A 13,195-nucleotide genomic window follows, 5' to 3' on the forward strand; every position below is an offset into this window, starting at 1 on the left:
CCTTAGCATGATGTGGGAGAAGAGAAATATCATGCCATAAGAGGGTGCAATGAAGAAGTATCATGATAGAAGAGGTTGCAATGAGATGTACCCTGTGGACTGAAAATGTGGGGAAGTACAGTACCCCGTGTACTTGTGGGTAATAGCAACAGGCCTTACCTGAGTGTTGTAGGTGATAGCCAAATGTTTCACCTGACTCATCATTATGTACAAATGGGAAGATTTTACAGATGTGTGACAGGAGGCAGAGTATGCTTATGATTGTTTTGTAGTGTGTTTTATCCAGTTTGCTCATAATGGAATCAGTCAGTGTTGTGTTTGAATGGCAGTGTTAGTTGTAGCTCTAGTGTGTTGTAGATGAGTACTTCTTTAACTGCTGACATGGTCGGCTTTCAGTTTTTGTAGTGTTGTTCGGCTCTAGTGTTTGAACGTTGGCAATCACTTTTAAGTATACATCTAATGGCGGCTGTGTTTGGAAGACGTTCCACATTTTTCTTGTGCAGTTTTCAGAGGGAATGGTACTGGGTGTAGAATAATCCTGTCTTCGCCCTGCACTTAGTCATGTTGGTTTGGCCAGCTGGAGTGACTCGGTGGGTCTTGTTGGAGTGCTGGACTGCACTTTTGTGCATGAGTGTATAGTGCACTGTTTTGTCCTTGTGAGGGTGTGTGCTGCTTGTGGAAGATGGGGAAGATGTGAGAGTTTGTTGTGCTGTGTAGTTTAGTACGGTTAGGTGGATGCCTGGGGAGGTTGTGCGTGTGTGTAGTTACTATAACGCGGTACAAAAGGGGGTGGTAATGAACGGAGCATCTGAACCAATCAAACACTCACACCCAGTCAAAAGATCTGGGTTGAATCCATCACTGTTCTTTAGCCCACTCTGCCACCCCAGTTCAGACATGGCTATATGCAAATCAGTCTGACCCTGTGCCTCATGGGAACAGTCCAGCCCGAACTGCCAAGCCATGCCTTCCCTGGACCGGAAACAAGCTTCAGAGAACCGGTTTCTGGCATTCCAGCCATCTTCAGCCCGGCTTGCTTCAATCCAGTGGCAAAGTGAGCAAGGGACTCACTTCTGAGCATACCCTGCCACACTTATGGCAGCCAAAAGCGGTACAAAAGGGGGTGGTAATGGACGGAGCATCTGAACCAATCAAACACTCACACCCAGTCAAAAGATCTGGGTTGAATCCATCACCGTTCTTTAGCCCACTCCGCCACCCCAGTTCAGACATGGCTATATGCAAATCAGTCTGACCCTGTGCTTCATGGGAACAGTCCAGCCCGAACTGCCAAGCCATGCCTTCCCTGGACCGGAAACAAGCTTCCGAGGACCGGTTTCTGGCATTCCAGCCGTCTTCAGCCCGGCTTGCTTGAATCCAGTGGCAAAGTGAGCAAGGGACTCACGTCTGAGCAAAGCAGTGGACACAGAGACACTTGTCTCTGAGAAGGGTCAGAGTGTGGCGCCCGAACTCCTCTTCATCACATTAACATTCGTTGTTCCCAGGGTATAGGCACATCTTTCCACAGCTGCCTCTAAAGCCAGAGAATCTGCAGCATTAAATTACACCAGGACCCCACCCCCTCATTCGTTTTGACAGGACCCACCCCTTCCGCCTTTTCCCTCCCTGGGCTGTGGGGTCTGATCACACACCCTCCCAGGACATCTGTACGTGCCCCCTCCGCCTAAAGTGCTTGTAGAATGAGTGTGTCACTTCTAGATACAACTCAAGCCCCTGGAGGGGGGATGGTAGAGTGCGCAAACCAGACCAGATGTCAAAGTGTGACAAAAAAAAGTCATTATTGTTGTTATTAGCACACAAGAATCATACAGAACTGTTGTTTTGTGTGTCTTGGGGGCCCATGGGTGATTGTATGCATCTGTAAGAGTGGGTAGGGGAGGGTACAAGCCAGTGGTTTCATAAAATGTGTCACTTGCTTAGTGTTCCAATGCCGCTGCTGAGACCTCGCAGCGCTATCGCCATGTCCAGAAGCACTACGAGCTATGTGGTTAGGTCATCAGTTTAGCGCATAGCTGTCATGTCTATGGATTCATAGCACTCTACACTCCTATGTTTGGTCGGCAATGTGGATAGAGTGGCTAATAAAGGCTGCGGGTCATAAAAAACAGAGTTGTGTACATTCACACACCAATGAAACAATGATTGAAGTCTCTTTATTTAAATTAAGCCAGTTTCTTCCACTCCTTTTTCTTAGTGACACGCTATTATTAAACACCCCCCACCCGCAAGCCAAGCAAGTCTGCAAGAAAAATAAACAAGATCGACCCAGGCAGCCCGCGCTCACAATGCGCAATGTTTATAACAGCGGGGACTGGCATGCTTTACTGGAGGCGAAAAAAAAGTCCCCAGAGTGTCACGCCGCCAGTAAAGCTTCCAATCCCAAGTGCACATCTGCTGTCTTTTCTGTCTCTCCGCGTGCACGTTTTGGAATCTGTATCGATATTGATTTCAAAAGGCCATTGTCATGGCGAGAACAGCGCATGCGCGCTGCTAACGCCAGACGAGACCTAAAAAGAAGCGCATAACATGAACAAGAGTTGTTAGAGTCTGACTATTTGTTTTGTTAATGCGCTTACCATTATTAACTGTCATTGTTAAATTGAAAAGTCTACCTGCAGCATTCAGTATCCATTGTAGTATATGTTTTCTGTACTCTGAGGACTGAGTCCTGTCCTGAGGCAATTTTCATCTGTCCTACAGGGTATACACAGGCTTATACATTATTCAAAACGCCAAGATATTAGGAGAGAAGCTATGCCCGTTCTCGCAAGGGGTATGTGTAGTGGTATAATAGCTAGAAGGACAAAAATTGTTAGTCAGCCAGGGAAGTGAATTCAATGTTAATGGTTGCCTTTTCATTCAGGGTGCAAGTGTGCTTCAGAAAAAAAATTCTTCTGAGAGAACATTGCGCTTCCTAGGAGGAGGGACGAGGCAGACTCTTCTGTTATTTTTTATTTAATCCACTTCCCCCTGTGGGAATTCTTTACCCCCTTTATTATCAGTTTGGGTTGAAAAGACACCCGGGAGGGGCATTGGGACTCGACTTCGTTCTGCTGCCGTGAAATCTTGGGAACTACAGATCGCTCTGACAGATCTGCAGACCACCTCATCCAGTGTGCAGGGGAAAATGTGAAGAGTCTTTATTTCAACCAACACCTCTCCCCTATACATACATTTATATCTGCCCCTACTGTACTAATTACTCCTCTCCACCTCTCCTCCTGTTTATGTTTACTTTTCAGGTTGATTGTAAAGGATGCCCCAGTAATCGGCCTTTGTTCTTTGCGTAGCACACTGATACCTGCAAGGTTAAAAGCTGTGCTATGTACAAAACAAATTAAAATGCTGAAATAAGTTTCCCCCATCACGTAGAAGAGCCATGAACAGTAGTGTCCATTGGGCCACCACATTAGGCGCTCATTCAGATAAGACCAACATGAGCCAGAAGGCCTTTCCTTCACCCAGAATGCATTGAACTTTATCTATCATCCAAAACATGAAAAGGAAACTAGCAAGAGAGGTATAAGGTTGAGACTAGTGTCCTCTTTAAATGTGGAAAGAAATCTATAGAGCACATAGGTAGTTTTAAGTGCTACTGAAACTTCTTTATCTGTAAGTATTGAGATTTTCCTCTTTTCAATCTCTTCATAGGAATCCTACATTCTGGTAGTAACTCCAGTTCTACAAGATTAATAATATTTGTCCCTCCACAAGACTGGAATTTGTTTTCTGCAATGTAAAACAATTTAGCGTCAGTTTGTAAACTTCATAATAGCATTGAAAATCGACATTACAAACTCCCTTAAGAAAAGCCTTGACCAACATAACCTTTTCCCTCCTGCCTTCTCTGTTGCTAATGTTAATACATTACTTGTAAACAATTCAGTTCCCTTTATTAACTTAAAATAAATCACCCAGCCTAATAAATAAAGGTCTTTCTTGCAGATGCCTAATCCAGTATAACACACGTTTAGCCGGAATGCCAACACGGAAACGCGCCACAGACCAAGACATCTATTAAAAATATTGACTCTTTTCCCGTCAAAGATACATATTTGCAGATTAATCCTGCATAATCTTTGGAGAAATGACACTAGTTGGAAGTGACTGCATTGTGTGTACACTCTGCATGATTATCACAGGAATGTTGGTGTGTTTGCATTGGGGTTGTGCCCTTGATTCATTCACATATGTGTTTATCAGGAATCTAAAACAATGGCTGTGGTTTGTAGCTGTACCAGCTGTACCAGCTTCCAGAAAGATGTATGTTTGCCACCTGATAAAAGTTTTTCGAAGGAAGTAAAATTCTTAAACTCTGGTGTTCGAGGCCGTGTATAGGTTTTAAAAAAAAAAATAAGTTTAGGAGGACAACGTTTTTCTTAGTTAGCAGTCAGTACTTCCCAATGCCAGGATTGCCAAATATCAGGGTTTCTCAGTTGTTACTCAATCTTTATTAAAAACTACATGTGTTGTTACTTTGAGGTGGTCTTAGTCATAAGCATGATGCTGAATGAGTGTGAGAAAAAATCTTGTCGCTCTTGGATGAGCCTCACTCTTTCTAACTCAAATAACAACAAGCATTTAAAATGCAATGGTCTCGGCATTCTTAAAGTTAGAACTATTGGCATTGCTCATGACATTATTTTTATTTATGTTTTTGTTTTTAAAACATAAATAAATGGCATTATCATTTACAATGCCAATAGCAGGGCAGGAGAGCAGGCACAACGAACGAGGGGGCAGGACAGCAAGCACAAGCAACGAGGGGCCAGGACAGCAAGCACAAGCAACTAGGGGGCAGGACAGCAAGCACAAGCAACGAGGGGGCAGGACAGCAAGCACAAGCAACGAGGGGGCAAGCAACGAGGGGGCAGGACAGCAAGCACAAGCAACCAGGGGGCAAGCAACGAGGGGGCAGGACAGCAAGCACAAGCAACCAGGGGGCAAGCAACGAGAGGGCAGGACAGCAAGCACAAGCAACCAGGGGACAGGACAGCAAGCACAAGCAACGAGGGGGGCAGGAGAGCAAGCACAAGCAACGAGGGGGGGCAGGAGAGCAAGCACAAGCAACGAGGTGGCAGGACAGCAAGCACAAGCAACGAGGGGGGGCAGGAGAGAAAGCACAAGCAACGAGGGGTAGCAAGCACAAGCAATGAGGGAGCAGGACAGCAAGCACAAGCAACGAGGGGGCAAGACAGCAAGCACAAGCAACAGGGGGCAAGACAGCAAGCACAAGCAACGAGGGGGCAGGACATCAAGCACAAGCAACGAGGGGGACAGGAGAGCAAGCACAAGCAACGAGGGGGAGCAGGACAGCAAGCACAAGCAACGAGGGGGGCAAGACAGCAAGCATAAGCAACGAGGGGGCAAGACAGCAAGCACAAGCAACGAGGGGGCAGGACATCAAGCACAAGCAACGAGGGGGGCAGGAGAGCAAGCACAAGCAACAAGGGGGGGGCAGGACAGCAAGCACAAGCAACGAGTGGACAGGACAGCAAGCAGAAGCAACGAGGGGGCAGGACAGCAAGCACAAGCAATGAGGGGGCAGGACAGCAAGCACAAGGTGGCAGGACATCAAGCACAAGCAACGAGGGGGGGCAGGAGAGCAAGCACAACAAGCGAGGGGGGTCAGGAGAGCAAGCACAACCAGCGAGGGGGGGGGGGCAGTAGAGCAACCACAACCAGCGAGGGGGGGTGGGCAGGAGAGCAAGCACAACAAGCGAGGGGGGTCAGGAGAGCAAGCACAACCAGCGAGGGGGGGGGGGCAGGAGAGCAACCACAGCCAGCGAGGGGGGGTGGGCAGGAGAGCAAGCACAACCAGTGAGGGAGGAGGGGCCGGAGAGCAAGCACAACCAGCGAGGGGGGGTGGCAGGAGAGCAACCACAACCAAGAGGGTTGGCAGGAGAGCAAGCACAACCAGTGAGGGGGGCAGGAGAGCAAGCACAACCAACAAGGGGGGGCAGAGAGCAGGCACAACTAACAAGGGGGGGCAGGAGAGCAAGCACAACCAAAGAGGGGGGGCAAGAGAGCAAGCACAACCAACGAGGGGGGGGGCAGGAGAGCAAGCACAACCAACATGGGGGGGGCAGGAGACCAAGCAGGAGAGCAGGACAGCAAGCACGAGGTGGCAGGACATCAAGCACAACCAACGAGGGGGGGCAGGAGAGCAAGCACAACCAACGAGCGGGGGAGCAGGAGAGCAAGCACAACCAACGAGGGGGGGGCGAAGAGCAAGCACAACCAACGAGGGGGGGGGCAGGAGAGCAAGCACAACCAACGAGGGGGTGGGTAGGAGAGCAAGCACAACCAACATGGGGGGCAGGAGAGCAAGCAGGAGAGCAAGGACAACCCACGAGTGGGGGCAGGAAAGCAAGCACAACCAACGAGGGGGGGGGGGTAGGAGAGCAGGCACAACCAACAAGGGGGGGCCGGAGAGCAAGCACAACCAACGAGGGGGGCAGGAGAGCAAGCACAACCAACGAGGGGGGGCAGGAGAGCAAGCACAACCAACGAGGGGGGGCGGTAGCAGGAGAGCAATCACAACCAACGAGGGGGAGCAGGACAGCAAGCACAACTAACGAGGGGCAGGACAGCAAGCATGGGGTGGCAGGACAGCAAGCACAAGCAACGAGGGGGCAGGACAGCAAGCACGAGGTGGCAGGACAGCAAGCACAAGCAAGAGGGGGCAGGACAGCAAGCACAAGCAACCAGGGGGCAGGACAGCAAGCACAAGCAACGAGGGGGCAGGACAGCAAGCACAAGCAAAGAGGGGGCAGGACAGCAAGCACAAGCAACGAGGGGAGGGGACAGGAAGCACGAGCAACGAGGGGGCAGGACAGCAAGCATGAGCAATGAGGAGGCAAGACAGCAAGCACGAGCAACGAGGGGGGGCAGGAGAGCAAGCACAAGGAAGGAGGGGGGGCAGGTCAGCAAGCACAAGCAATGAGGGGGGGGCCGGACAGCAAGCACAAGCAATGAGGGGGGGGGGGGCGGACAGCAAGCACAAGCAACGAGGGGGCAAGACAGCAAGCACAAGCAACGAGGGGGCAGGACAGCAAGCACGAGCAATGTGGGGGGGGCAGGAAAGCAAGCACAAGCAACGAGGAGGAGCAGGACAGCAAGCACAAGCAACGAGGGGGCAAGACAGCAAACACAAGCAACAAGGGGGCAGGACAGCAAGCACAAGCAACGAGGGGCCAGGACAGCAAGCACAAGCAACGAGGGGCTAGGACAGCAAGTACAAGCAACCAGGGGGGGGGCAGGGGAGCAAGCACAAGCAATGAGGGGGCAGGAGAGCAAGCACAACCAACAAGGGAGCAGGACAGGAAGCGCAAACAACGAGGGGGCAAGACAGCAAGCACAAGCAACGAGGGGGCAGGAGAGCATACACGAGGTGGCAGGAGAGCAAGCACAAGCAACTAGGGGGGGCAGGAGAGCAAGCACAACCATCAAGGGGGGGGAGTAGAGCAAGCACAACCAACGAGGAGCCAGGGCAGCAAGCACAAGCAACGAGGGGGCAGGACAGCAAGCACAAGCAACGAGGGGGGCAGTAGAGCAAGCAGAAGCAACGAGGGGGCAGGAGAGCAAGCACAAGCAATGAGTGGGCAGGACAGCAAGCACAAGCAACGAGGGGGCAAGACAGCAAGCACAAGCAACAAGGGGGCAGGACAGCAAGCACGAGGTGGCAGGAGAGCAAGCACAAGCAACGAGGGAGGGACAGCAAGCACAAGCGATGAGGGGTGCAGGAGAGCAAGCACAAGCAACGAGGGGGCAGGACAGCAAGCACAAGCAACGAGGGGGCAAGACAGCAAGCACAAGCACCAAAGGGGTAAGACAGCAAGCACAAGCAACAAGGGGGCAGGACAGCAAGCCCGAGGTGGCAGGAGAGCGAGCACAAGCGATGAGGGGGGGCAGGAGAGCAAGCACAAGCAACGAGGGGGGCAGGACAGCAAGCACAAGCATCGAGGGGGCAGGACAGCAAGCACAAGCAACAAGGGGACAAGACAGCAAGCACAAGCAACGAGGGTGCAGGAAAGCAAGCACGAGGTGGCAGGACAGCAAGCACAAGCAACGAGGGAGGGACAGCAAGCACAAGCGATGAGGGGGGCAGGAGAGCAAGCACAAGCAACGAGGGGGCAGGACAGCAAGCACAAGCAACGAGGGGGCAAGACAGCAAGCACAAGCACCAAGGGGGCAAGACAGCAAGCACAAGCAACAAGGGGGCAGGACAGCAAGCACGAGGTGGCAGGAGAGCAAGCACAAGCAACGAGGAGGGGCAGGAGAGCAAGCACAACCAGCGAGGGGGGGTAGGAGAGCAAGCACAACCAACGAGGGGGCAGGGGAGCAAGCACAAGCAACGAGGGGGCAGGACAGCAAGCACAAGCAACGAGGGGGCAGGAGAGGAAGCACAAGCAACAAGGGGGCAGGAAAGCAAGCACAAGCAACGAGGGGGCAGGACAGCAAGCACAAGAGATGAGGGGGGCAGGAGAGCAAGCACAAGCAACGAGGACGGGCAGGACAGCAAGCACAAGCATCGAGGGGGCAGGACAGCAAGCACAAGCAACAAAGGGGAAGACAGCAAGCACAAGCAACGAGGGTGCAAGACAGCAAGCACGAGGTGGCAGGACTGCAAGCACAAGCAACAAGGGGGGGCAGGAGAGCAAGCACAACCAGCAAGGGGGGGGGCAGGAGAGCAAGCACAACCAACGAGGGGGCAGGGGAGCAAGCACAAGCAACGAGGGGGCAGGACAGCAAGCACAAGCAACAAGGGGGCAGGAGAGCAGGCACAAGCAATGAGGGGATAGGAGAGCAAGCACAAGCAACGAGGGGACAGGACAGCAAGCACAAGCAATGAGGGGGCAGGACAGCAAGCATGAGCAACAAGGGGGCAGGACAGCAAGTACAAGCAATGAGGGGGGCAGGAGAGCAAGCACAAGCAACGAGGGGGGGCAGGAGAGCAAGCACAAGCAACGAGGAGGGTGCAGGAGAGCAAGCACAAGCAACGAGGGGGCAGGACAGCAAGCACGAGCAACGAGGGGGCAGGGCAGCAAGCACTCACCGGAGGACTCGGCAGCTTCTCGACTTCTTGCGGCGGCGGTCGGGCAGAAATGGCATCAGAAAAGCATTTTTTTCGCATTCGGGGCGTGGTTTTTGCTGTTGAGTGGCGGATGACGTCACAGAGTTAAAAACTGCAAAGAAACACGCCCCCGAATCCAAAAAAGACGGGGCTAAAATGGAGTCATGCCCCTCTCCTCCAACGGCTGGCCTCCGTTTAGGAAGCCAGCCAATGGAGAAGAGGGGCGGGTTAAAGCCCCCATACTAAGAAACATTAAATCTCAGAGCGAGACTGCGCAAGCGCAGCCTACGGTCCGAGACCTAAAAAGTAAAGAGACAATTTTGTCACTTGATGGCAACATCTTGGCTAGGGTAATTTAATTTCATTTTATTTAGTCTTTCACACCACAATAGTTTTTAAGTTTTAAGTCAGTACAACAGTGTACTTAAGCAATCTCTTAACGTGCACTACACAGCCATTACCAATCTTCAGCTGCTGCTCTTCCTTTACTACAAGAAACTGACTATCCAGTGATCGGACTCGGAACCAACAATTGAGTACTATAAATGCTAAATCGTCATTGGTTGAGTGAAGCCACACAGGTCTTTTTTTTTTTTTTTTAAATAAAACAAATTTCATTAGCTTTTTATGGCATGCACTTATTACAAGAGCACTACAAAGTGTTTCATATATTAACAGGACCCCGGTGGCATAACAACAACAAGCAGCAAAATACAGATGGATAGCCATTAGCTGTCTGGCCCGTTGAAGTCCTACGAGGCGTAGACTAACGGCCTGGTAAGGAGGCCGCGTCAACGGTGTAGACGTTCAGGGCCTAGGAAAGCCTGCAGACTTACCTATGGAGGACTTCTGGGTGTTCTAGGTAAAGGGCTGTGAAGTCGGTGCATGGGCAGGGGTCAATAAAAGGGTAACCCCGGGGTATCAGTACTAGTGCTCATTGAGGAAAAACCCAGTCAGTGGACGGAGCCACCCCCATTACTGTGAGGCGATCTGAAATGTTATTTTTTTTATTGTGTTTGATTCATTCACATATGTGTTTATCAGGAATCTAAAACAATGGCTGTGGTTTGTAGCTGTACCAGCTGTACCAGCTTCAAGAAAGATGTATGTTTGCCACCTGATAAAAGTTTTTCGAAGGAAGTAAAATTCTTAAACTCTGGTGTTCGAGGCCGTGTATAGGTTTTAAAAGAAAGAATAAGTTTAGGAGGACAAGGTTTTTCTTAGTTAGCAGTCAGTACTTTCCAATGCCAGGATTGCCAAATATCAGGGTTTCTCAGTCGTTACTCAATCTTATGCCTCTTTCTTCTAATTTTGAGCTTTATTAAAAACTACATGTGTTGTTACTTTGAGGTGGTCTTAGTCATAAGCATGATGCTGAATGAGTGTGAGAAAAAATCTTGTCGCTCTTGGATGAGCCTCACTCTTTCTAACTCAAATAACAACAAGCATTTAAAATGCAATGGTCTCAGCATTCTTAAAGTTAGAACTATTGGCATTGCTCATGACATTATTTTTATTTATGTTTTTGTTTTTAAAACATAAATAAATGGCATTATCATTTACAATGCCAATAGCAGGGCAGGAGAGCAGGCACAACGAACGAGGGGGCAGGACAGCAAGCACAAGCAACGAGGGGCCAGGACAGCAAGCACAAGCAACTAGGGGGCAGGACAGCAAGCACAAGCAACGAGGGGGCAGGACAGCAAGCATAAGCAACGAGGGGGCAAGCAACGAGGGGGAAGGACAGCAAGCACAAGCAACCAGGGGGCAAGCAACGAGGGGGCAGGACAGCAAGCACAAGCAACCAGGGGGCAAGCAACGAGAGGGCAGGACAGCAAGCACAAGCAACCAGGGGACAGGACAGCAAGCACAAGCAACGAGGGGGGCAGGAGAGCAAGCACAAGCAACGAGGGGGGGCAGGAGAGCAAGCACAAGCAACGAGGTGGCAGGACAGCAAGCACAAGCAACGAGGGGGGGCAGGAGAGAAAGCACAAGCAACGAGGGGGTAGCAAGCACAAGCAATGAGGGAGCAGGACAGCAAGCACAAGCAACGAGGGGGCAAGACAGCAAGCACAAGCAACAGGGGGCAAGACAGCAAGCACAAGCAACGAGGGGGCAGGACATCAAGCACAAGCAACGAGGGGGACAGGAGAGCAAGCACAAGCAACGAGGGGGGGGCAGGACAGCAAGCACAAGCAACGAGGGGGGCAAGACAGCAAGCATAAGCAACGAGGGGGCAAGACAGCAAGCACAAGCAACGAGGGGGCAGGACATCAAGCACAAGCAACGAGGGGGGCAGGAGAGCAAGCACAAGCAACAAGGGGGGGGCAGGACAGCAAGCACAAGCAACGAGTGGGCAGGACAGCAAGCAGAAGCAACGAGGGGGCAGGACAGCAAGCACAAGCAATGAGGGGGCAGGACAGCAAGCACGAGGTGGCAGGACATCAAGCACAAGCAACGAGGGGGGGCAGGAGAGCAAGCACAACAAGCGAGGGGGGTCAGGAGAGCAAGCACAACCAGCGAGGGGGGGGGCAGGAGAGCAACCACAACCAGCGAGGGGGGGTGGGCAGGAGAGCAAGCACAACCAGTGAGGGAGGAGGGGCCGGAGAGCAAGCACAACCAGCGAGGGGGGGGGCAGGAGAGCAACCACAACCAAGAGGGTTGGCAGGAGAGCAAGCACAACCAGTGAGGGGGGGCAGGAGAGCAAGCACAACCAACAGGGGGGGGGCAGAGAGCAAGCACAACCAACAAGGGGGGGCAGGAGAGCAAGCACAACCAAAGAGGGGGGGCAAGAGAGCAAGCACAACCAACGAGGGGGGGGGCAGGAGAGCAAGCACAACCAACATGGGGGGGCAGGAGAGCAGGACAGCAAGCACGAGGTGGCAGGACATCAAGCACAACCAACGAGGGGGGGCAGGAGAGCAAGCACAACCAACGAGCGGGGGGGCAGGAGAGCAAGCACAATCAACAAGGGGGGGGGCGAAGAGCAAGCACAACCAACGAGGGGGGGGGCAGGAGAGCAAGCACAACCAACGAGGGGGTGGGCAGGAGAGCAAGCACAACCAACATGGGGGGGCAGGATAGCAAGCAGGAGAGCAAGGACAAACAACGAGTGGGGGCAGGAAAGCAAGCACAACCAACGAGGGGGGGGGGGGGTAGGAGAGCAGGCACAACCAACAAGGGGGGGCCGGAGAGCAAGCACAACCAACGAGGGGGGCAGGAGAGCAAGCACAACCAATGAGGGGGGGCAGGAGAGAAAGCACAACCAACGAGGGGGGGCGGTAGCAGGAGAGCAATCACAACCAACGAGGGGGATCAGGACAGCAAGCACAACTAACGAGGGGCAGGACAGCAAGCATGGGGTGGCAGGACAGCAAGCACAAGCAACGAGGGGGCAGGACAGCAAGCACGAGGTGGCAGGACAGCAAGCACAAGCAAGAGGGGGCAGGACAGCAAGCACAAGCAACCAGGGGGCAGGACAGCAAGCACAAGCAACGAGGGGGCAGGACAGCAAGCACAAGCAAAGAGGGGGCAGGACAGCAAGCACAAGCAACGAGGGGAGGGGACAGGAAGCACGAGCAACGAGGGGGCAGGACAGCAAGCATGAGCAACGAGGAGGCAAGACAGCAAGCACGAGCAACGAGGGGGGCAGGAGAGCAAGCACAAGGAAGGAGGGGGGGCAGGACAGCAAGCACAAGCAATGAGGGGGGGGCGGACAGCAAGCACAAGCAATGAGGGGGAGGCGGACAGCAAGCACAAGCAACGAGGGGGCAAGACAGCAAGCACAAGCAACGAGGGGGCAGGACAGCAAGCACGAGCAACGTGGGGGGGGCAGGAAAGCAAGCACAAGCAACAAGGAGGAGCAGGACAGCAAGCACAAGCAACGAGGGGGCAAGACAGCAAACACAAGCAACAAGGGGGCAGGACAGCAAGCACAAGCAACGAGGGGCCAGGACAGCAAGCACAAGCAACGAGGGGCTAGGACAGCAAGTACAAGCAACCAGGGGGGGCAGGGGAGCAAGCACAAGCAATGAGGGGGCAGGAGAGCAAGCACAAGCAACGAGGGAGCAGGACAGCAAGCGCAAACAACGAGGGGGC

General features: G+C 52.7%; 1 protein-coding gene across 2 annotated transcripts in view; it reads left to right on the plus strand.

Moving 5' to 3' along the window:
• Nucleotides 1–13,195, plus strand: part of CDK19 (cyclin dependent kinase 19) — a 1,344,771-nt gene that overhangs the window by 724,073 nt on the left and 607,503 nt on the right. The gene's annotated exons all lie outside the window — the stretch shown is intronic.

Source organism: Lissotriton vulgaris, chromosome 6 (genome assembly GCF_964263255.1).
Source record: "Lissotriton vulgaris chromosome 6, aLisVul1.2, whole genome shotgun sequence".
NCBI lineage: Eukaryota > Metazoa > Chordata > Amphibia > Caudata > Salamandridae > Lissotriton > Lissotriton vulgaris.